Source organism: Falco peregrinus, chromosome 2 (genome assembly GCF_023634155.1).
Source record: "Falco peregrinus isolate bFalPer1 chromosome 2, bFalPer1.pri, whole genome shotgun sequence".
Taxonomy (NCBI): domain Eukaryota; kingdom Metazoa; phylum Chordata; class Aves; order Falconiformes; family Falconidae; genus Falco; species Falco peregrinus.
Genome location: NC_073722.1, coordinates 53,464,546 through 53,489,319, shown reverse-complemented (window position 1 = coordinate 53,489,319; position 24,774 = coordinate 53,464,546).

Below are 24,774 nucleotides of genomic sequence, written 5' to 3'. Positions count from 1 at the left end.
TAGTTATGATGATTTAAGCTACCTGGAGAGAAGGTTTGACTTCAAGTAGAAAAGCTTTGGCATAACGAAAAATAGAGTCTAGATCTTTTGATCCTATGTCTTAGACATAGGTTATGTACGTGTGTGTTTGCACAAACCAGTTTTAGGGAGATGGGCTATTCTTGCATAAGGTTTAAAGGAATTCCACTGATCTGAAATTCAGGCAATTGGGTTCAATTTCCTGTTCCACTATGGATTTGTTCAATGTAAAATTTAGTAGCCATTCCCCCAACTGGACTGTTATCTGTATCTCTTTCTCTTTTCTGTTTAAATTTGTAAGAGCCTGAAGGACAAGGAAGAGAAGGTATTCTGTATATGTGTGTTTATACATAGCACACAGCACATAAAACCATGAAGACCCCCCACCTTTGCTAATCAACTTTTTCATTAAGTATCCACAAATTGCAGAGAGATTTCTAACTCTGAAAGCTGTTATAGTAAACTCTTCTTTAACCACAGGTTATTGTTGTCTTTCCTCTAAACTATTAAAAAAGATCTCTCCATCCAGTCCTTCTGCATGTTTCCTTTAGCTTTCCCTTTAGATTCACACTCGCTGTCAAGAACTGCCTTGCTTTCTGGTCTAGTGTCTGCTGTCTCCAATCACTGAATGTTTGTGTCAACCGGTATTTCCTGGCCAGTCTACATCTTAAGTGGTCTTCAAGGTATAAATATGCTGAGACATTACATGGCACCTTTGTCTTGCACCTATAAATTCTTGTCATGTACACTCTGTGGGATGAAGGCTGCTCAGGTTTTTGTTTGCACAGCCTGTTGAAAGCCTGATATAAATGGAGTGACAGGCATCATATAGGAGCTCTGAAGGACTCGGGTGCCACTGAAAAGGTGTGTCCTTTCTTGGAGACGAGGGGATGCCCAAAGTTATCTCTGGTGGCACTCAGTGCTGTTACTCACTCACCTCAAATCACACAAACAAACATTTATGTATCTTCCTACAGTTAAAACCTGCCCTGTGGAAATAATTTCTGAAGTGAAGAATAAGCAAAAAATCCTTTTGATTTGGCCAAATCTGGAATAAATCTATCTCAGTTATGCTCAAAGAGAAATGAACATTGGCAAGCAAAACATCCCCAAAGAGAATTAACACAATAGCAACAGATGTAAAGAGCTAGGTGTCTGGAGCTTAGCAGCAGAAGTAACCACCTTATCATGAGACTCAGAGTGTTGTTTTGTGGTTTAGGAAAAGCAAGTAGGTATGACCAAAATTTCTGTCCTTTGGGAAGATGGAGTCAAAGGGCACATGCTTGAGAGCCACAAATATGAGCTATTCAGAAAACAAACAAAGACCTCTAAACTAAAATGTGCAGGTGACTGAAAAGGTCACCCTGTGAAAAGCCCAAAGAATGAAGCAAAGGAAGGTGATGAGGTGTGTTTGAAATGGTTGCTGCATCTCCGGTGTAAGTGCACCAGATAAGGAGCAATGTGGGTCAGTAGATCCCACACTGAAGTTGGGATACTCCAAACTCCTCCAGTCTGCATGAGGCCTTGGGACACAGCTGCTCATTTAATGACTAGTAATGTGGGTGGGTAATGCCTTCAAAATGTGTTGGTTTCTAGAGCTATGCTATTTAAACAGTGCAGAACGGTAAGACTTTGAAACAAATCTTAACATTTTATAAGCTGTGTAGCTGTCTGAAAAAATGAAGCAAATATTAATTAAAAAATGGGAGACCACCTACTTAAAATGTAACTCTGCAAGTAAAACAAGCATTTCTTAAATAAACTTAAATGCAAGCAATGAGTCACCCTTTTGCTGCTAAAGTATTTTGTGTATCGTGTTTCTATTGAAAGTCGCTTGGTTTCAAAAGGGTGTAGGCCTGGTTCTCTGCTTTTTTGTACTAATTGCTATTAGCACAAAGTAGGTACATAACTCATTCGAGGATTTTTCTTGTGGAAGGACTTCTCTTCATCTCCCTGCCAGCTGAAAGCTTTCTGTTCTGATATTGTCCTCTGATACCAGCTGTAGGCATAAACTGTTTTCATGCTTATGTGAAACCTGATGGCTCTGCTGAAATCAGACATCCTTTTTGAAACCAAGTGGTTTCTTGGTTTTATATAAATAAGGTGAACTGGGTTCCACTCAGACCTACCAGGCCTGCTGTAGCATAGTATTATGCTTGCTTTTCAGATTTCTTTACTTTACTTTACTCCAGCTTTTGTTTCCCTCTTTTTTTTTTTTGGTGTTTATTTTTTGTTTGTTTGTTTGTTTTCAGACAGTTACATCTGTTCTATTTTGATGAGTCTCATTTTGTTATGTGTGGTCACTTATCTGTTGCAACTGCTTACTGGCTTCCACATGTTGCTAAAATGTGTTTGGAAGAGGGGATTAAGTTACTGTTTCTAGCTGTGAGTTTGTTTGGTCACTTGGACACATTCACTGGGATGTGAGATCCTAGAGTCCATACAGAGCTTTCCAACTGGAGATTTTCTATTTTCTTTCTTCACTGTGGGGGACCTCACACAGGCTTCCCCTGTGAGCCCTGCTGCAAGGAAATGCACGTAGCTTCATCCCTTTACTAAAGCAAAGTGAAAGCTCTTCAACCCGGCTCCTGGTATTCACTGTCTTTGTGATATTACTTGACATGCCTCCCTCCAGAGGTAAAAGAGAGAAACCAGGATGTTGAAAGCTCTCTCAATGCCCATAATGTCCATTGCAGAAACATTTCTAGAATAATTCCCGACAAAACTGGTTCAGTAAGTAAAGCCCATCCTTGCTTTTGGTTGAGTTAAAATTGAGGAATTAGGAAATCAAATAGCATGTTTACCTACAACTGACCAGAAGAACTCCAGTTTCCAGAAGATTTTTAAAAAAATGAATGTTCCTTATTAGAGTTATTTCCCACTAAATACAGTGCTACTTTGAGTATATCGGTGTTGTAAGTATTGATTAGTTTATATTTCAAATATGTTTCCTTGTGAATGCTGTGACTGGTTTAGATTCCACTATCAGCTTTTTGCTGATGCCTTCATACGACCATTTTTTGTACTTGAGTGTTTTTGGAAAGATGGGTTTTCTTGTGATTCTTAGCAGTTCATAAAAATAAACAACACACAGTGAGTTTGTTTTTGCACAAACAGGGATATTTACATTATACGGTTCTGTATAATTGGCTTTGAGCATAGCTTCGGGAGTGAGGAGCTAAGACAGAGGCAGAGATGAAGAATCTGTTTAACCTGCTTGATTATTTCAAGCCAAGTAAATATACTGAAGCAGCACAGCAAAGAGAAGACGACTCGTTGGTCCCCCCTCCCAGTGGTGTTTTGCATGGATTATGCACATGCCTCAAGTATCCACAGTGTAGCCACACGCTAGAGGAGAACCCTCTTCACAGACAAACGTAGCATTATGCACAAGGTGAAGTCACATAGGTTTATCCTTTCTATCCTGTTTCAAATAGACTGTTCTTCTGGGTTTTCTACAGTTCTGTTCTTCCAGCATCCTTGGAAGATACCTTAATTACTTTTGCATGATGTTGTGTGAGATTGAACTCAGTACCTTTGAAATTAAAAAACACCCAAAAGAAGCTACTATTTTCTTTACAAATGTTGTATATGATACAGCAATAAATGGTTGCTAATGAAATGCATACCAGTGAATTCAGTCTCTGCTCTTGAGTGGCAAAGTATCTGAATATTTATAATAGCATGAATATGTCAAGAATTTGAAGGTAACTTTCACATCTAGGACTGTGTATGCACAGGCAATTACTTGTGTGAATGCGCAGAGGAAAACAGAATGTAATGTCTGCTAGGTAGCCAATAAACTTGAATTATATCTTTCTGCTTCCCTCAGCCAGGAAGCCACCCAGCTATTTTTAAATCTGTATCCATGAACATAGACATAAAACTCTTTCTTGAGGAAAAAAAGGACAGGAAAAGATCTTAAATATCTTGAAATTTCCCACCCCTCTTTATCTCTTGCTGCCTCTCTCTTTCTGTCAGAGGGTTTACAGGTCTTTCCAGCCTAAAGACAAGAGTCCAGGAGTTCTTCCCAGCACCCCTGCATTTGGAAAGGGTCCCTATAAAGCAAATAGGCAACCAGTGAATCTTTCACTCAAGTGTTTCTACCGCCGACATGTGGTCCATCTCTTGGCAAGTTCCTAGGAAGTTTGCTAATATTTAGATACTAGAGGATGGTGATGACAGTCAGATGACAGCAGTTTGTCACTAGATTGTCACTACTTTCTAGAGTACTAGACCATGAGGAAACACGGTGTATGAACTGTTCTGTCATCTGCACTTTGCAAATGGGAAAATGAGGATTTAAAGATTTGATCTCTTAAAGGTTTCACATGGAATCCACCTCTAGGTTTTCCTTCTGTTTAACATTGTAAAAGAAAGCTGAGCAGGTTAGTTAAATCTCTGGGCTTTAATTTGGGCAATCTAGGCTCATTTTCTAGCTCTAGTACAGATATAAGATGGGATTTTGAACAAAGTTATTCAGAACTCGATCACATAGTGGTAACTGTTAAGGTAGTGTCTATAACTTGTACAGTCCACAGCACAAATGAAAGTCTGTCTTCAACAGTTATCTGAAATTACAGAAAAGGCAATTGTAATAGGAAAATCATGCCCCATGGTATATGATATCCTGTTAGTGTATGTCTGCAACATCTTTGTAGCAAACAAATAAGTGTGCTAATGAAGGGGAATACCAAAAAGATATGGAAGGACCATGTGAAATCAGGAGAGGAAAGAGGTAGAAAAGAAGAGTCAGAGAAAAAGACAGTAGACGATAGACATCTGGGCTGGTCAGTAAGTCTTTGATGTTTCTTACTTGTTTCTAATACTGGAGTTTAATTTTCTTTACATCCATATGACTGGTGCCCAGGGTGGAAGGCAATCTTTGCTCTTTGTGAGCAGAATGCCCCTGCATTCTTCTGTGCATTGATTTATATTCCTATCACTGCAAAATCATTGCTTTATTTCTGACAAGCAGGATATTATCCTCACTGGGTTCATGAGAGGTTCAAATTTGCATTAAGCACTCATATACTAGTGATTAGTGGACACTTGGGTATAAAACCCAGAATCACATACATAAGACTATTAATTTCTTTTACGGTTCAACATTTTTTTTTTTTTTTTTTTAAAAAAAACAAAACCTGACCCACCAAAACCTAACCAAATACCAAAAGCAAAGCTGGAAGGCCTTCTCATGACTTGTGCAGAAGTTTACCTGTATCTTTGTCACAACACTACTATTCACATGGGAAAAGCTTAAACTGTACAGTCTTTTCAGCACTCTATAGACTCTATTTTTAGTGATAGCTTGGATCCTTTGCACCCTTTCTCATTGGTTACTGAATGGATTGTGGAGAGCAAGGATCTGGGAAGTTCCTGGATCCTCTCAGTACTTCAGGAGTGCTAGCCAACATCAGAATATCTTGCCTGAAAATAACAGCCCCACTCAGTAGATGTTTCTACCGTACCACATTGTTGTTATTCTCCTGTGCCAGGCTTTCACTCTCTAGGGTCTGGAATGGGAAAACACTCCATTAACAGCTCACTTGGAGAGAGTTACGAAGCTGCTACCTACCCAGTCCCCATACTCCAATGACTGGCTGCAAATCTGTACATCGGAATTATGCCATACCCTATTACACTATCAGGCATGACAAAGGAATCTATGGGCTCCTAGAAGAATAGTCTTTTAGCACAACAATGGTCCCAGAACCTCAAGAAAAGAAGAGTAAAATCATAAACCCTTTTAAAGTGTGCTCATTAGAAATGGTTAGATAGTCTGAAATATGCTAAAGTTAACATAATGAAGACTTAGGAATTTTCTGGTGAAACACTTTACATCAGAAAATTCCAGCTTGTGGAAAGAGAAGCTGTCTGTGAGAAAAATACAGTTTAGTTAAGCCTCCTAAGGTGATTTTTTTTTTTAAGAGTTATGGAAATTTTGAAATAGCCTTCTGACCTTTCTGGAAGCAAACAAATCCCTTTTCCAGAAAACTTTTTTGTTATGAAATTGTTATGTATAGTTCCCTAAAAGTTTTCTTGATCTGAATTTTTGTTCTGATTTGGTATGGAAAAACATTCAAACTATTGAAAAACTTTTATGGAGTAACAAGCCAGATTCAACATAGTTGTTTTGAAGGTCTAAGCTCAGAGATTATCTGATGGGTAAAAAAATGTTTTCCTTTCAAGCAAGCTGAGTTAAGTCAGATTTCTTTATGCATGTTTGATAATTCTACTAAATATTTTAAATGAAAAAAAATGATTTACAATAAATGTGTTCATTTTAATGTCGTTAATTTCCTACCAAAGGCACAGAGATGTTGCTTGCCACAAAGCGGCGTTTATTAGTAGTTATGGAAGGATGAGTCGTGTTCATTTACAGTTTTCTCAAGGTTTATTTTCTAAGCATGGACTTGCTTAAAAATCTGTACTATGAGTGATCATAGTTTAATAGCAATGCATGTTTGTGCTAGAACTTGGGCTAGTCATGGGATATGTTCTGTCACACGTCTCTGCATGTTGTAGTTTCTGTTTCAGTCTGGATTTGGAATCTATCATCTCCTAATCTACTAGTTTAGTAACTGAATACAGTCAGGAGTTCTGAGATGTTCTCAGTATCACATATCCCTGGCCAGATGTAACTAAAAAATATGTATTTATTAATGAAAGCAATTATTAGTTATTTTTATGAAATACACATTGCTCATGTAGTTACTTAATATGTGTATCACTCATATCGTTAGAGAGGAACTTTCACATATTTCAGTACTCAGTGTAGCATATATTAAAAATACCCACCTATGAACCACTTCTTTTGCCTTCTCACATGGTGAGGGCTGTCAGGATTAGTCCAGCATTGGAAAACGGGTTGATATTTCTGTTTAAGAAGCAGAGTAAATAAAACACAGTCCCTGGAGTGGATACCTCTGCCATGTTCCCTTGGAAGGCTCCTAATTGGACAGAGGTGCTCTCTGTACACACACAGAGCCCGGTGATCAAACACACGTGGGGAATTAATTCCAGCAGACTTTATAGCCACCTCTGCACAATAACAATAAATAATGAAATAAATGCAGGGCACTTTTGCTGGTTGGTTCTCAAAGCAGTCTACAGACCACTTAAACAGTAGAGCATTGATTTTTCTCACCCTTGGAATACAGCAATCCTGTGTGAAAACATGGCTGCTGTTTAAAAGCACATAGCAAAATTACACAGTGTTTGGGACAGGAATTAATACTCATGGTAAAAACTACAGGATATTTTTAAGGATGCAAAATATAAGTGTTATAGTATAAGGGCTATGCCTTTTTTGCTGTATGTCTGTCATTGCTGTTTGACTTCAGAGCCAGAAAAGAATTTTGCAGAAAATGGCTATGTTATTGATCCTTAGTCACTTAGCCAAGGAACTTCTCTTGCTCTTCTGTGGTTTCTTTCTTTTTTTTTTTTTTTTTTTTTTTAATTTACAGTTCTGAACAACATACATTGTGCATACCTACAGTGTAATCAATACCAATAGCTGAACCTGACCAAGGCTGGAAAAAGCAATTGTAGTATTGTTGGCCAAATCTCTTAATTTTATCAATCTAGTTGGATACTGGAGTCAAAGAAACAGAGGATGGGAACTCCAAATACCACAGGAAAGAGCCTGATCCCCATCTGTGCTTGAACAGCCTGCAATGAAGTCTGTGCTTTCAGTGCTTAGCTGCTCTTGATACCTAAGCTAGGTTGATGTAAGTTGTCTGAGCACGGCATGCTCTGTTGTGACCATGCTTCCGAGAACACTGTGAAGCCCATCCCTCGTAAGGTGGTTTTGAATGTGTCACAGATAGCATTGAACTCCTTTACAGATGTTACCGCGAACTGTCAGCCCTTCTCCAGGAACTTGGAGCTACCAATTAAAAGGCCTTATTCAATATGCCTTCTTTGATCCAGATGTATTTGTTTGCATTTTCTTAGATTAAATGCAGATTTTTTTACTTGAAAATCTTGGTATCTTTTGGTTCTTCCACATCTATCTTAATATTTCTTTTCAGTGTAGTCAGAGGTGCCTGTGATAATTTCCTTGGTTTTCCTTTCCCTTTTTCATGGGAAATTATCCCAATTATTCAGTTTATAGGAAGATACCCCAGTTTGTTTTTCAAAACTCTCTTTCCAATAGTAGCTTACAACTTTTCCTAAGCTCTGAAATCCTGCATTAGAAATTTGAATTTCAGTACTTTATGGTTTCTAGTACCAAGTTGCCCCACACCACCATGTTTTCCATTGGCTTCTCACTTATTTATAAGAAACCGATGGAAAAAAAATGACAAAATTGGCCATGTTTTTATTATTTTACCATTAAGGGGATGAGAGTGTCAAAGTCTGAGCAGTGTGTTTTTCTCTACTCGTGTTTTCCTTGAGCCCTGAAAGAATATCCTTGATAATGAAGGCTCTATCATTCATTGTTCAGAAGTAATACACTTTAGACTCTTACCTCAGATTAAAGTGTAAGATATTATTGATTTCTATTCCCAGCAGTTTAAAGATGCAAGGTTTGGGTGTTTTTTTTCATGGTAAGCTCCAATGACACACTGTTAGAGGAACTACTGTGTGTTCAGTAGTGAGGAATGAAGCTCTAAAGGTCTGGAAGTTTGGAAAAGTTCAGATGCCTCAAAATGCTTGGATTCCTCTCAAAATTTTTTTCTTAGCTGTATAAATCTACCACCCAGCTGTCATCCTCTGAGGAATTAGCAAAAAAAGTGTATTCATAAGACAAATCGTTTGGCTGATGGAGAGAAATATGTTAACAATATTTTTTTGATTCACATTTGAAAGTAGAATATTTCTTCCATTGCAGTCAGAAGTCAGGGCTACAAGTAGGTTCTTTCCAACAAACTTACAAAAGCCTTTTTCTTTCTGCAGGCATTTAGCCACACCACCACGGGCTGTGATCTTGTCAGTTCTCATAAGCTAGTAACACCAATGGTAACAAAATACTTTCCCTAGTTATAGGATGTACATTTCCATGAATTGGTTTGGTTCATCTCACATATGAAGTGTCAAATCTTTTTTTTTTGAAAGCATGAAGAACAGTGGAGGAATTTTGAGCAGTTTTCTCACTATTAAAAGCTGGTCATGCGAGAGGAAGCCATTCCTTATAACTGGTTCAGTAATGGCAAAAATCTGTTGGGCGCAGACATAGCCTGAAGGGCTGGTAGCACCTCTCTCTGTGGCTGTCCTGGTGAGGCAAACTGACTAAGTGGGACAGGATCAGGCCCAAAGCATGTAAACAAGCTGGTAATTTGTGGTGCAAGATTTTGCACCTTCTGCAACGCAACCCAGCATCTGCATTAATAACATGAGAAAAGACAAACTAAATGTGAACTCTCCCTCCTTTGCTATATAAGCAATTATCATTCAGGTGGATTTAAAAGGGCTTTACAGCCTAGCTCATTTATACAATGTGTTAATGTGTGTTACTTCTCCTGCCACTGAAAGCCAGCCACTTACGAACTGAAACATGGCATTAGTTCAACAGCATGTAGCAGCAAACTGCAGCATGGCAGGCACCGAGCACAGCAAACATCTCCAGCTGAAACAGCCCGGAGAGCGGCAGGAGGGAGAATTTAAATTGAGCAGTGTGTATTTAGATAGGGCTTGCAACTTGATGTGACTGGTGGAAAAAATTACCTGGGGTTGTTGGTGATCAGTGATCAGGACAAGCTTGATCCTGAGCTGCACTTAGATGATGGCACTGTTAACGGTGCGGCACTCCCTGGCACTGTAGCGTGGCGGCATATCGTTGTTGACTCAAAAGGAAAAGAATCTTTGGAATATGTCGCCAGCACTGCTAGCAAGAGCAGCTGAGTTTTCTCCTCTTAAATAAACCCTGCAGACATAAGTAGAGCTCAACATCTGAGTTTCTCTGACAACTTTATTTTAATTTTGTAATATTTCAATTGGTGATACTTCTTTGAATAGGTAGGTTATTGAAGAGAGATGCATTTGCTGCTCTGCAGCAATAGGTCTCCCTGTGAAAGCCAAGCATTATGAATGCAAAAGACTTTTCTTGCTAACACTGTTGAGAGGATGGAAGTTCTGGTGGGAACACTTCCAAGTGAAACTTTGGCTTCACTCAGCTGGAGTGGCACAGTCTCCGTACTAACAGCACCTTTCCCTGCCTCCCACCCACTCCCCCCCCCTTTTTTTTTTAAACCCACAAACTTCCCCGTGTCACAGCTCTGTGCAAATATTTCCCATATGTCAGCTGGCTGATCCAGTAATCACTTAGGGCTGGAGTGTAAATTACACAAGCAGCAACACACACACAAATATCTGACTTGTAGGATTCTGTAATTTGATGAAATTTAACTATGGTGAATTGAACAAATGTTAAATTTAAAACTTTCTTTTAATAGCTGTATAGATTCAGTGCTAGAAGGGCTGTTATTCTGTCTCTCACTTTATGCCTAGCCAATGTAGAATGTCTTGTTTGTGTATTAATGGTGCCTCTCTTGCTGTTTGCTTTCTCCATTTGCTTTCATTTCTATCCAGTGTCCTGTCATTATGCCATGAACTAGATTCGTTCAGTAGCAACTATCTTTTTCGAACATCTAGAATATGCATGGCATTTCATTAATTAATTAATAGCGTATGCTATTGTTTATTTTACATCTGTAATACTGCTCTTGAGCACTTGACTGTAATGTTTCAGATGGGGTAACAGCCAGAGAGTATTTTGATTTTAGGGAATTCTGGGAGGCTTTAAATTAATCTTTTCCTTCAAGGTGGTGGGAGTGCACTCCTCAGCACAACACTGGCCGAGTATACACTGGCATTCATGGGAGGCAGAAGAAATATAATGGTGTGGGGGACCTGGGATTTCTGAGAGTTTTCAAAAAGAAGATCTTTTCAGAAAAGTATGCTTTGAACAGCCTTGGCTGTAGGTTTCACTCTCTGCTTGTGTGTGCGTGCCTGTGTGCACAGGGTTCCTCTGTCCCCCAGCAGTGACCATGCCGCATGGGGCTGGGGGGAGACGATGGCTGGCTCTGGGTAGCAGTGCAGGGGGCTGAGGAGCCCCTGCTCCTAACTTCACAGCTGTTAGGAGCAAGACCTCTTGCTGACGGACTCACCTTCTCCCAGCTCATCAACCACTTTTAGTGTTACTCTCTCTGAACCCACAAAGATTTAAAAATATCTTTGCAGACACTTTTGCTGACCAGTCTTTACACTGGCTGTAGCAGTTCCCATGCAAGCCTTATGCTTGTCCCCCTTCCCTCTTGCTTTCCTTTCTTCAGTTTCCTATTTTTCTTGGGTTTCCGCATTTCCAATTTCTTTTATTCTGTCTCACTTTTCTCCCTTTTTTTAGTTTCTTTTTCTCCCTTCTTCCTCTTTTATTCCTTTATTCCCCAACACTTGTTCTTTGTAGTACAGTTGCAGGCATGGACATTGAATGCTGCGGAAAAAATAGAATAAAACTGTTTTCTACATTGGAGATTTATTAGTCTCATTTGTCCTTTCTCACCAGCTCACCTTCATGTTCTCTTTCAGAGTTGTATCAATTAGAAAAGCATGTATTTTGCACAGAATAGTACTGTGAATGTAGCCAACAGTATGTCGTAAGCAGTCACAAGGACTGAAGGTCTTGTTGGGTTATAGCTGTCAATAAGAGGTTGTAATTGTGACATTTGAGTTGTATTGCTTAGCTGCCATTTTTGAGTCTTTTCTTTTCTTCTTTCCTTCTTTTTTTTTGTTTCTTTGTTTCTGGAAGTAAAAAAGATGCAAGCTCTCTTCCATAGTTTTGGACAATATTTTTACCTGATTGTGTAAAAGAATCAATGATTGAAGGTAGGCTTTAGCCTTATCCTCAAGATTTAGGAGGAAAAAAGCCCAGGCCCAAGAGGCAACTTGGTAGTGTTTCCACATTATCAATCACATTTGATATGAATTGGCTGAGCAGCACACCCCTGATAAGGACAACCACCTATGTGGACCTCTACACGATGTAAATCTTTGAGATGCTTGCAACTTTTCCTTCTCTGGGTGGCTGCCACAATCCAAAGATTTAGTGGAATTGGCTTAGATAAGATTACCTAAACCAAGCTGGCTGCTACCAGTAGACAAGGCTTGTTCTATGCATCCCCAGGAAGATTTCTGCATTGTCCTGAAGCTTCTTTGGGAGTGACTCTGAGTTTAGGGGAGCTTTAAAGTGTGTGGGGAAGTGGAAGTGCTGTGTGATTTTTCCTTGGGTAGAGAGGAGCCCTCGCAGACAGCAGTAGTCCTTGATCATGCCTCAAGGTGCAAAGTGCATCCCCCTGCACCTGCTGGAATAAAACTGGCCTTAGATGTGCTTTTTAGAAGTTTCTTTTAATGTCTCTGTAGTAACTCTGTAGAAATCATGTAGGAAAATGAAATTCCTGTTGCCTTCAGTTGCAATGGGAAGAAGCAGAGCAATTCTTTACCATACTTTCTATAACTTGGAATTATTTACTATAGCAATCATTTCTGGGAGTTCAGAGTAATTTTAGGATATCTCTTTTTTTTTTTTTTTTTTTTTTTTTTCCCTGGCAAAAAGCCTGCAGAGATAAAAATGGCTCTTGCCACACTAGTACAGTGGCAACCACTGCAAAGCAAAGTGCTCCCCTGAGATGTGAAACTCAGCAGTTTCCCACTGAGTGCTGGACCAGCTGTGGAAGGAGGTGGAATAAAAGGTGATATGAGTTAGATTTATGCTGATGTATGAGGTGAGTGTAGATTTTTTGCTTAGAAGTTGCTAGAAGGTCATGGTATTTTACCAACTGAGATTTATACATTTGAAAATGAACCTCCAAATGGGAATGTTTCCAAAGTCTAATAAAGCAGAGCTATGCTCATACACTGACCTTGGCAAGCCTGCAGGTAAGTTCCACAACTTCTACCACCTTATAAACACTAAGATGGGTTATACAGAAAAAACTATAGAGGCTCTATTTAGAGACTTATGGTAGCAAGTAGGCAGAAAAACTTCAAAACCACCAATTTAATTTATTGAAGGTCTCAACAGGAATATATAGGAAAAAATTCTGTCTTCCACTGCAAATATTCCCCCAGTAACCCAATCTACCTGCCAAGAGTACCCAGAATTGAAGGCAAGGGTTGGGGGAACCAGGCTAAACCTATTCAGTAATACCACTAAACAAAACTCAATGGATGAACATGAACCTGAATCTGGATTTTACCTGATTAGCTCAGCAAGGAAGCATATGGCTGGGAGGTTTTTCGAACTGCACTTTAACATTTCTGTGATTGTATATCATGGTTGTAGACAACACAAGAGAACACCCTTTGGGACTTAGGTATATTTTTTAAAGTTTTCCAGTTTGTCTCTGGATTTCATAAAGGTTCTTAAAAGTTCCTTTTGTGGATCCAAGTTAGGAAAACACAGGTGAGATCAAGCAGTTGTTACTAGTTCCAACTAAAATGCAGGTAATGCTGTTTTAGGGTTCAGGATTTCAGCTTCCAGGGAGGCAGAACATGCCAGAAAAGTAGATGCAGACCAGAAGTGGAGCCTGGACCACTCCAGGGCACAAATTAGAGCAGTTTCAGGAAATGGCCACTCCCACCAGCATCCTCCCAGCTTGCTGGTGCAGCAGGGCACCTTGGCTCTGCCTCTGCTGGCTGTCTGCCACTCCTGAACTCTAGGAATTTCTAGAGGCCAATTTATGCTGTCTTTGCTATATTGCAGCAGGATAAAGAGGCCACAGTGTGTGAGGGAATTATTTACCCATATAATTCCAGAAAGTGACAGGAATCAGAGTCCTCACACCCATTTGTAATGATTTTTTATGAAACCATCACTAGGTTCTTCATTAAATCATTTTTTGAAGTGTATTTTTTTTTCTTGCATTGCCTTTCCATTATCAGAAGAAAGCCAAATAATAATTTATAGTATTCAGGCAATAATGGTGTTTTAAATCTTGGTATATCTTGTGACATGTTTTGTTTTTAGACTTTGTAAACCCAAGATGTACTATACCTGCGATACATTTCAACGTGAAAAGTACTAAAAGGGGCTCTTCTAAATAGCTAGGTACTGGTAATGGGTCTATTGTGTTTGCATGCAACCTTCTGCTATAATAAACCTGAAAAGCTACCCCCTCCATCACCTTCCAAGTTGTTTGTCTCAGAGACATATAATATTTCAGCACGAATAAGAGGTAGAGTGCACAATATGATCTGAATAAGCATGTGTGCTCTTTGGAGCTGCCAGTGTACTCTGCCTGAGCAGAAGGGATGGGTTTATGGACATGGTCCCAACTGCAAGGATTTTGCTTATATTAGCAACTACTATAACTGTTTCCTAGTTTTTCCTTATTGTTTTTCTATAAGTTATTTTTTGTTATATTTTTAACTTAGTAAAATATACAAGAGGTTGCTGTTCAGCTTAGGAGTCTATCTTGTGTAGCTCCAACAAACTGGTTCATACTTTAGGGTTGGGTTTAGTTTCTGGGGGTATATTTCACTATGAAAAGTGATTTGAGTTGTGGACTTTTGCCAGTACTACTCATAAAGTGGACTCTAATGTAACATAAACTTTTTAGGGCTTATCCTACATCTGCAGTTCACAATTTGTGGAACACACAGACCATGTGCTGGGGGATGTATGGAACTCCCAGCTGGTTTCATTAATGTAGGTTTCCAGTTGTGTGTTGGAGATCTACTTTTGTCCATGTTGAGCGATGTTTTTGCAATGATTTTGGCTCTTCTAGCAGCAAGTCTTTGAAATGGTGAAATTTATACTTGATTATATTAATAGAAAAAAAAAGGGCGGATTTTTTTTCCAAAGTCCTATTATTGCTCTTGTAAAGGAAGCATCATTCACCAGATATTGATCCCTTTCCTCTGGTTAGAAGGCCTGGTCTTCCAGTTCCATGAAACAGTTTCTGGCACAGCAAATAGGAACCTTTTGCATTTAAATGTAATTGGTCTCTCATGAAAACAGAGAATAGTACCAAAGAGGAGTTGTGCCTGGACTCCATACCTTTTAACAGAAAAGACTGAAACTTGCCTCTCTTTTGGTGTGTTTTGCTTTTTTTTTTTTTTTTTTTGGTGTTTTTTTAGTTTTGGTTTCTTTGTTTTTGTTTTCGTTTTAAATTTTTATTTAAACAATATTTAAGTAATACAGCCAACTTTGAGTAGGAGATCTTACTTTATTCCAATGCTCTTTTGAGTCTTGCTGACTATATTGGCTTTGTATTTTTGGACTCAGACCTGCACTCAAACTCAAATTTGTCTTTTTTCCAAACTGTGTGAATGTAAGCCCATAAATTGGTGTGGCCTTAAGTAAACCTCAGTGCATGCCAGGTGAGACATCCTGGGACTATGATATCTATCAGTACAGATCTGAGTTTGTCCCTCTCTGGAGAGAGGAACTGCCAGGTGCATTGCAATCACAGCTCTCCTGTGGTACTCACACATGGTTCACGCCAGGCAGGTAAGGTAGACACAGAGTTCTCCTAGAAGAATACCAGGGTGATAAGTGGGGTATTTAGGCAACATGTGCCAAGGCTGACCTCATAGTTTAGAGGATACAGTGCCCTGAACAACAGCATGGCAATTTGGGTGCTTAAAGCTAGATCAAGTTGTCTTTCAGGCTTTAGTATATTTTTTTATTTATATATTATATATATATATTTATATTTAGATGCTTTCCTAATCTGCAACAACCTTATAAAGCAACACCTTTGTAACCAAAACAACTGTTTTGTGAAATGCAGAGCAGAGGGAACTGAAGGCTATAATACTATGTCTCACTTTTTGCGATCTATTTAATTTCTATTTCCTCTCTGCTATACTTTTTTTCTCTGGAATTGGAGGTAGAAAAGGTCCTGGTTTTGTCTTTCCTTATATTTTGACATTATTTTAACTCAGTATTATTATTATATTGCCTCATTATTAATGTCAAGTGTACTTGCACATTATTTACTCTCACTTCCACAAAATCCATGATTCTTGACTGGTACAGAATTTTATATATCTTCTCTTATATTCTCTTTTTAAAGTATTTAAAACAGTGAGGCCTAGTATGTTGTCAACAAGTGATTTTGCAGGTCAGTCTGAATTTACTCTTAGAATACAAAGAGGCAGCAGCTTTGAACTGCATGGCTCACTATATCATGTGCAATACAGAGCCACATATACTAACCTTCCTGCAGATGCTTCTCCTGTAGACTTCCACTGTAATTATGGTTCATTGAATATACAAATTCCACATCATCAGACTTTACATTAAAGGCCTTGGAGTTAAAAAACCCCCACAGATTTTATACTTCCCATCAATTTTTTTCGCTTGTCTTTCTGATATAGTACAAAATCTTTCGAGAAGTTTGAATATACTGTCTATATAAATACAGTTTCACCTTGGGAGACAGGTACTATAAAAATGAGAAGGTTAATTGCTCATGTCTTTGGAGATCAGGGTAATAGTTCTACCTTCTCTCAAAGTGTGCATCTACGTTAGTAATTTAGTGTCCTGGAAGAGTGCTTTTGGTGCAGAGAACCACTTTCCTGAAGGAAAAGCGTGTAATGAAAGTTGTGCTATGAACTGAAACTCAGCAGTCCGTCATGGGGCAGCACACTATGTCTGATATTGCTTGTGTTATACTCACAGAAGTCATATGTAGATTGAACTTTTTAAACAAAAAATTTATAACTTCAGTGAGAGTTAATTAATTCACTAGTAACAAATAATTAAAACCACTGAGAGACTGGACTGAAAAACTGTTGTCAGCGCTTGTGAATGACGTATAGGATATCTTCGTGAAGCTGTTTGATAATCTGCAACACTACTTTCTTGAGAGTAAAAAAAATCATTTTTCCCATTTTCATATATCTGGAACTTCACATCTAACTGTTCTTAATCATTCTGACAAATCATTCAGACAAAATTATTTTATGAGAGATCAGAAAGAAGGCATCTGAGGTGGGTAGGGTGTGCTTTATGAAAAAACATCATGGAGCAGGTTGAAGCTGTGGATGTGTCAGAGAGTTCAGACCCCTGACTGGGAAGCTGCTACTAAACTTTGTAATGAAGATCTTTTTCCCTGTCCTGACCTCTCTCCCTGAGTCTGGCATTTGACTTTATACCATGTTGGTCAGTTTTTCAGTCAGCATTTCCTCAAACGTTTATAGCTACACTTTAAAGGTGGAATTCTCATCCTGAAGATGATAATCCTTCATCATGTGAAATGACCACACTGTAATAAGATCTTGCAGGGTGCAAATGTGTTATTAGGTGTCAGTCTGCAGGCTCGGGTCATCCACCAGCTGTTATACTGCACAGGTTGTATTTTTTTGCAACATTTGGTGGAACATTTCAGGACTCTGGGATTATCTGAACCAGATGTGAAAAGCCATCTCCCTGACACAAGTGTGCAATTAGTCATAAGTGATTACCCATGACCCCTTATGTGCAAGGGGAGGGAAACTCAGGGTTAGCTGCTGTCTGTACCTTAACTGAAGAGGGCTATAAAAGTTCCTCTTTCTTACTTCTCAGACTTCGTCTAGTTTTCTGCTTGTTCTTGCTTTTGAGATTTTTCAAGGACATGTGAACCAGGAGAAACCTAGAAATCTGAGTCCTGCTTGGAAAACTGTAACAGAAAGTCATTGAGAAAGAGACCTGAGTCCTAGTATTTCTGCACCTTTGTTGTTTGCAGTTACAAAGTCAGCCTCAGTTACAGTATCTCAGCCTCTCACCAGTGAAGGGACTGGATCTATTGGCCCAAGGGCAAAAAACACATTAAGGACCTCCCTCTGGCTGGATAACCCTTTCAATTTGTATGGAGTAGGACTTCATTTGAGTTACGTCTGCTGCCAACAGCTTCAGTAATACAACAAAGGGAGGGATGTGAGGCTCTCATGGGGCTTTACCTGTCAACATCAACACCCTAACTCCCTCTGGAAACTGATAAACAGTCAGCACAATTACTAAACCACTGCTCACATACCATTTCCAAGACTTAACACAGCCCAGCTCAGTTTCTGGATAGATCTAAGTGGGAGCTCTATCCCTGTATATCCATAGAGCTCCTAATACCGTGGGCTTCCCCTATCTGCTGAGACATATGTTTGCTGACATAATTAAATAGATGACTTTATAACAATGTGGAAACATTTGTAGAAATCCATTTACATAGTTGTGATGGCATTGGGAACTGTGTGAAGCTTTTTATTATTTGGAGCTAAACGGAAATCTCAAATGCTTTTGGCAAGCTGTATGTTAACTTATGTTCTTTAGTTGATTAATGATTTCCCTTTGTAGGACTGGGGTTCATCTTTACCTCTCCAGTGTGGTTTTCACACCTGCTTTCCCTCAGTTATGCCTGTAGGCTATAAACTAGTCAGGGAACTACATTTATTTAGGAAAGAAAGGGCCACAGCTCAGACACAGTAAGAGAAAAGAAAAAGGTAGCTGGTGCTACATAGGCTTTGAGCAGCAGGTGGAGATATAAGCCCCCACAGGTTGCAAGCTATTGTCACAGAAGGTAGTAGTCAGTCAAAGATAACTAAATTGAATTGTCTTCTACTTTCTTCTCTTCAGCCAAAATTGCCTCAGTTTTATCAAAATTGAACTTTACTCATTAGTTCCCACCTGTGTGTTGAACACAGCTAATCAACAGATAAAGCAGGCTCAGAGGATGAGGGGTAATAGAGCAGTATCATCTGCTTTCTTGGAGACATTGCAGGAAAGCAGAGCTGCTGCCTGACCCTTTCAGAGCACCTATGGCCAAGGAGCCCAGGACAAAGTATATCTTTCATAAGATCCTCAACACTAAGGACAACAATTGCCCATGACTGGCTTTGGAAAAGGAACAGACCTTCACAATTTTGCTGTGGTGGGTAACCTACCCTACAGCACTGCAGCTCCTGGAGCAAATCCCAGGTGTAGCACCAGTCTTTCACCCTCAGCCATGAGGATATGTGCCAACGGACCAGATCATACCTCCTGCCCTATTCAGGCCAAAAGCATGTGGAGAATTAGTTCTTGTGAGAGTTGTCTTTTGTGGACAGTGGAAATTTGGATTGTCTGAATGAAATGATGGTTTCTTAAGTGTTTCCTTTACAGGAAACCAAGAGCCTACCTTCCCACAATGAGCTATTTACCAGCCTATCTCTTCTCTTCCTTCACCCGTCAGCGTGGGGTATAAACCACAGCTTGGCCAGTGAAGTCTTCCAGACAGTCTTGGGTTCCCAGTGCTGGCCAGGCTCAGACAAAGAAGCTTTGGCATTTGTCCCCTGGAGAAATTTTCCTTCCCTTCAACAGTGGTCAGTTCTTTCCGAATCTGGATGATTTCAAGTAAGAAGAAACATCTCAGTTTAGATTTAAGCCTTTCATCATCTTTCTTGAAGGTTTGTTTTCCCCTCAAGCGCTTACCATCAAGGCTAGGCTACATGAAACACATTTAACTTCTGAGTTTTCAAGCACTGCCTGCACTGTAAAATTTAATGGACATCAAGGGAAGAATATTTGTTGGTCAAACAACAATTTTTCAAGATTTATAGTTTCTATCACTCCTGGTTATGACCTTACCCTCCATCCCAGCCACCCCTCTCAGCATGCAGCTGAATTTTTCCAGTTTCATGGTACACTTGAAGTTCTTCAGAATTCAGTATTCATACTGAGTCCTGACAAAGCTTCGAGTGTTCACCCAAATGTTCAGATAAATATTAGACCCTAGCACTGCCCTCCAGATGGAGAAAAAAATCAAAACAGCCTTTGGAGGTAAGGTCAGCTCCATCAGTGCTGTCCTGGCCCTAATCCTTCCCTGCAGCCAAATGGCTTTGGGTGCAGCCTGAGCAAAGGACAGGAAAGGGTAGTGACATCTGTGTGTGGACCCGGTCCCTGGGCAGAAAGTGAGTTGCTGTTCCAGTAATAAGGGATTAACACGAGTGAAAGAGAGCTCTGACTGTAATTTCCCTTTGGCAGCTTAGACACACACTTAACTTTGAATGTGGGAGCAGGTTTGTGGAAGCAAAATGGCCTGTTTGCCTCCTTACAGTGCAATACGTGCTGAAGCCTTGCGGGATCAGTGCTTTTGTTTGGATTCCTGAATTCCTGCCAGATCAGGGCATTTAGTTTGGACCATTAGAGGAATAGAAGCTGTTCACAAGGCTTGGGTCCAAATTTCCACGCCATCTGCTGTGTTTGGAGATCAGTGTAGAGGTTTCAGCCTGCCATAAAAGTAGAGGGAATATAAAGTAACTTTTAATAAAGAAATTAAATGAACAGGAAAAACAGGTGATAGAACCCTAAGGCTGTCCTTCCCTGTTCTTGAGTGTCATAAATTAGGAAGGGAGCAGCGCTAAACAGAGGTAAAGGACAGAAAGGTGACAATGGAATGCTAAAACCAAAGGGAAAATGAAGCCAGTTTTCAGTGGTATAGTGGAGGTGAAGGTGACGGGTCCTTGACTGATTACTCACCTAGAGTTGAAAGTTAAGACTAGTGTAGTCTTTGGCAACTTCTGGCTGCAGGTCCTGGTGACTGAGATAGGAAACTGGAGTGTGGTAGCTCTGAGACCCTGGTCTTGCACCAAGACAGTGGGAGCGGCCCAAATCTCTTTTGTTGGGACTGCTCCTGAAATTCCCAGTTTGAGCCCTTTGTGTGTCTGGCTGGAGAAAATCAGAATATGCTTTATGTGAAGAACATGATATTTGGGCAATGGGGCTGATTTATATAAACATAAGACATTGACAATAAAGATTGTCATGATTAATTAAGATTGGAAATTGGAGAATTAGCAAGAAATGTAATTTAGTGATGCTTAACTGGAGTAAGTATTATCTATTAGCCTTTTGAATCTCATTGCAGAAAATTGCCGTCAGATGAAATTACCAAACGCATTAATTGGAAAATTACTTTAAAAAGAAAGATCTCGTTCTTTATAATAAAGGTGGTGTAAATTTTACTGTAGTTCATAACAGCCAAAAAATGAAAAAGATTGGTGGAAACATCCACATGTCATTGCGTAAGAGCCAAATCAGGAACACAGTCATGGGTTTCCTTCTGAGCACCACTTCCTCATTTGGAGTGATTTTCACTGTCATTCCAAAAAAAACTAGGAATGTGCTTCAAAATTTTAAGTTGTCAGTGTGGCAGCAAGAGGTTTAAATACCATTAAAGCCCTTTTAATTCAAAAGAACAAGTAATATTATGTGCTGTCAAACCACAGAACGTAAATGATGACTGAATGACCTGGCACTGTCTCTTTAACTCAAGACCTGCCACATCTGCATGTGTGGGGTGGTTTTATTTTCCTGTCTTGGGGCTGCTGCTTCTCCATTCCCTTCTCCTCCTTGTGAGTTTATTTTCCATTCTGTTTTTTGTTGTTTAGGTAGGTGCAGTAATGGCATTCCCAGGGCAATGCTGGGAAGCACTGTCTTCCTTTCTGGAAAAGGAAAGCAAAAGCTATTTCAAAGCTGAAATCTCATTATGCAGAACATGCTGCATTTGGAGCAAATTGTCATGAGGCTAAACATAAAACACTACCATGTACATTTCTTCTAAGGGCCAAGAAGGGATATATATTAAACAATCTGATCTTTAATCCTTGGTATTAGTTTATTTATTTGTTTTAGGCAATGAGGGATGTTATTTGATCTTTTCCTCACTGCCATTTGTCTTGCAGTCTACCCTACAGATGCACTGGGAAAAGATTATGTTCCTTCATCTCCCAAATAAGCTTTTTGTTTGTTTGTCATGGCTTTTGTACAGCTTTCAAGCCTGAATTTCTGCGTGGGCTTAGGTAAATTTCTGTTCTCCTTGAAGCTAAACAATACAGTAACCTGCTTAAAGGAATCAGGCTATGAAAACAGCACCTTTTTCTTGTGCATCCGTTAATCCATGAGATATTTAGAAGCATGGTATTTGCTTGGAAATACCTTTGACAGATAACAGAAATAATTTGATAAAGAGTTAAATGAATGTAAAATACTGAACTAAGACCTTTGCAATGTTCTTTGCAACTTCTCAATACGTGATTTAGAACTTTCGTTAAATAAACACAGTAATGCGTGCCACACGTGGCTTTCTGAAAGCTATAGGACTTCAAAAATAATGGTACCTTTATGTGTTCAAAGTATGTAATTCTCAGCCTTACATCTTCATCACTCTTAACTCATTAATCCTCTTACACTCCCCTGAGGAAAGGGAGTATTACTAGCTTTTTATACACAGAGAGCTGAGGCTCATAAGGGAATTTCATGGTGTAAATCCTGCAGTTATGCTGATATCAGTGGGACTTGGATGCCTGTATGCCTGGGAACCTCTATGATCTGCACTGAAATTTTTTTTGGCCAAGAAAACCCCAGAAGCCTGGATCAGGCAGGAAATCAAAGCTGGGATTGCACAGAGATGCTAGGTGAGTGCTGTAGCTTTTGGGTAGTGCTTCTTTCTGTTGCTTTCTCCTCTTTAGCTGCCCACCTCTCAGTCCTCACAGGAGTTTTGCTCATATAATGCCTATGTGGTAAGATTGTACAAACAGGATGAGATCTTTTAGCTTGCTGTACGTCCAAGGTAGCTGTAGCTCAGTGTTTTGGCTTTGCAAACAAGGATCCCTAGCAGGTACCTGACATCCAGATTGTGCCAAAAGTTACAGCAGGAGAGTCAGAGTAATGCACAGTGTAAGCTGTGTTACAAGATTCAAAATGTTGACTATTGCTGAGCTAATGATCCTTTTCCAAACAGCTTTGTGACTACCCAGTCCTTGCACTGACTGTCCGCAATATTTCAGGTAAGTCGTACAGTTAAATTCTGTTTAAAACCAAACATTTTAAAATTTCCTTTTCAAATTTTCCTTTATCTCCATATTCTGTAGTTGAAAGCTATCAATTGCTTTAGGAGCTTTTACCCCTTTTCTCTGAAAGGTTGTCACCTTAAAATTATATATGTTCTACAATTCCTTGGTTGTTTGCTAGGGAAGCATAGTAAAAATGATATTTTGGATTAGAAATCCCAACTGAGGTATCAGCATTTCATTGTTTACTTAGATTAAGCTAAAAACATTTGTCATTAGGAACGCAAGAGGTAATTTCCTGCCAGAACACCCAAACCTTAGAAATTTTTCCTTCAAAAATCCTTAAATGTGTGGTAGAGTATCAAAGCCTTTTTGCTACCACCAGCAGCAAAGGTCAATGGTTTCTGACATGCATATTAGGCCTGACTTAATTGTAACTGAGTGCCACAGCGTTTTATAACATCTGTTATCCAGCGACTAAAAAGTGTCTATAATTCTATTTTTTTAAAGGACTAACAGATGAAAAAGACAATTTCAGTCGGGAAATCTGAACTGGCAGAAGAAAAAAACAACTCTTTTTTCCCTGGAATATTTCTAGTAATTGCTATAATTTTGAAGCAACTCAAACTTTAAAAATTCCCACACGTGGCCTTGACAAGGTCAGCAAGGCCTCAGTAACTTTTATGTTTCCTGCATGATCCCCGCAGGTTAAAGACAGGGCCTCACCGAGAGGAGGCCGGCTCGCAGAATAAAAGCTTTCCTATAGCCCTGAGGAGCAGCTGTTCCTGGGCTGCTATAACCAAAACGCCCATTTTCACCACTTGAGCAGAAATCTACCTGCTAGATCATTAAAATGTCAGATTGCTCAGGTCACGTAAACCATTTCAGAAATAAAGACCCTTGCTGGGGCGCCAGCATTCAGGAACAGAGGCTGAGTGTGACCACCCGCCTGGGCGCAGCGTGCAGCCACTGCACGTGATTCTATATTGGGTTTAGGTTGCTATTGACCATAATGGGACTTGAAGCATCTTTTGTGTGAAATAAACAACAACCAACAAAGCTGTACCAAACTTCATGGAGTCCTTGCTGCCTTTTTGGAAGAAAACTGCTTGTGTTAAATTTATGGTTCTTATCTTTGTGTAATTATTTTTTTACTGTCAATTTTATTCATTGCTTTCTTTAGGAGAGCTGTGATTTCTGATGAAGACACTGACATGCAAGTGTCTTGGAGTAGGGGCACATTAGAAGCAAAGCCCAACCATTCAGCAGGTTTTTTTGTTGTCCATGACACTCAGACAGTTTCTATTTGAAGTGCAGTGTTATAAAAGCATTCTCAAGTCTGAGAACTCCTGCTCAGTGTTTGGTGCTGAGGCTTCAGGACCATATCTGCAGTGCACAGTATCCAGAATAGTGAGACTGGTCATGGTTCTAAGTTGCAGAACTGGAGCAAAATCCTGACTTTGAATCATTTACTACAACACAGCTGGGATTTACCAGCTTGTTTCCATTTCTGGTCCTGTCCAGGCAGCCTGTAGTACCCTGGGCAACTCATTTGACCTCTAAGGCCCATGTTTGTCCACCTCAGCTCTATACACCTAAATAAGGTGCCTAAGCTGGAAGCCTGGGCACCCACAAGTTTTTCAGCTCTCAGTACAGAGACAGCATAGATGGGACAGTCAAGGCTGTCAGAAGGTCTGAACCATGCTCCAAAAGTGTCCGTCTGCTGAATGGATGTAGCCTAGGATGCTAACCTCAGACCCAACATTAAGTGGATGAACAGACAACTCAAAGCCTTACTTCCTTACTTGAAAAACAAGAGAAATGCTTTGTTGGTGTATGTTTCTGTGGTTGAAGTCCTCACAGTCAGTACCAGGGAGACTGGTGCTGTTGTGGCTGTCAGAGATGGTGCAAAACTTGGGGGAATCCTCTCTCCCTGTAACAGATGAGGTGAAATATATCCCGAATTCGCTTTTCTGGCTTGTGACTCAGGCAAAGGATCTGCTT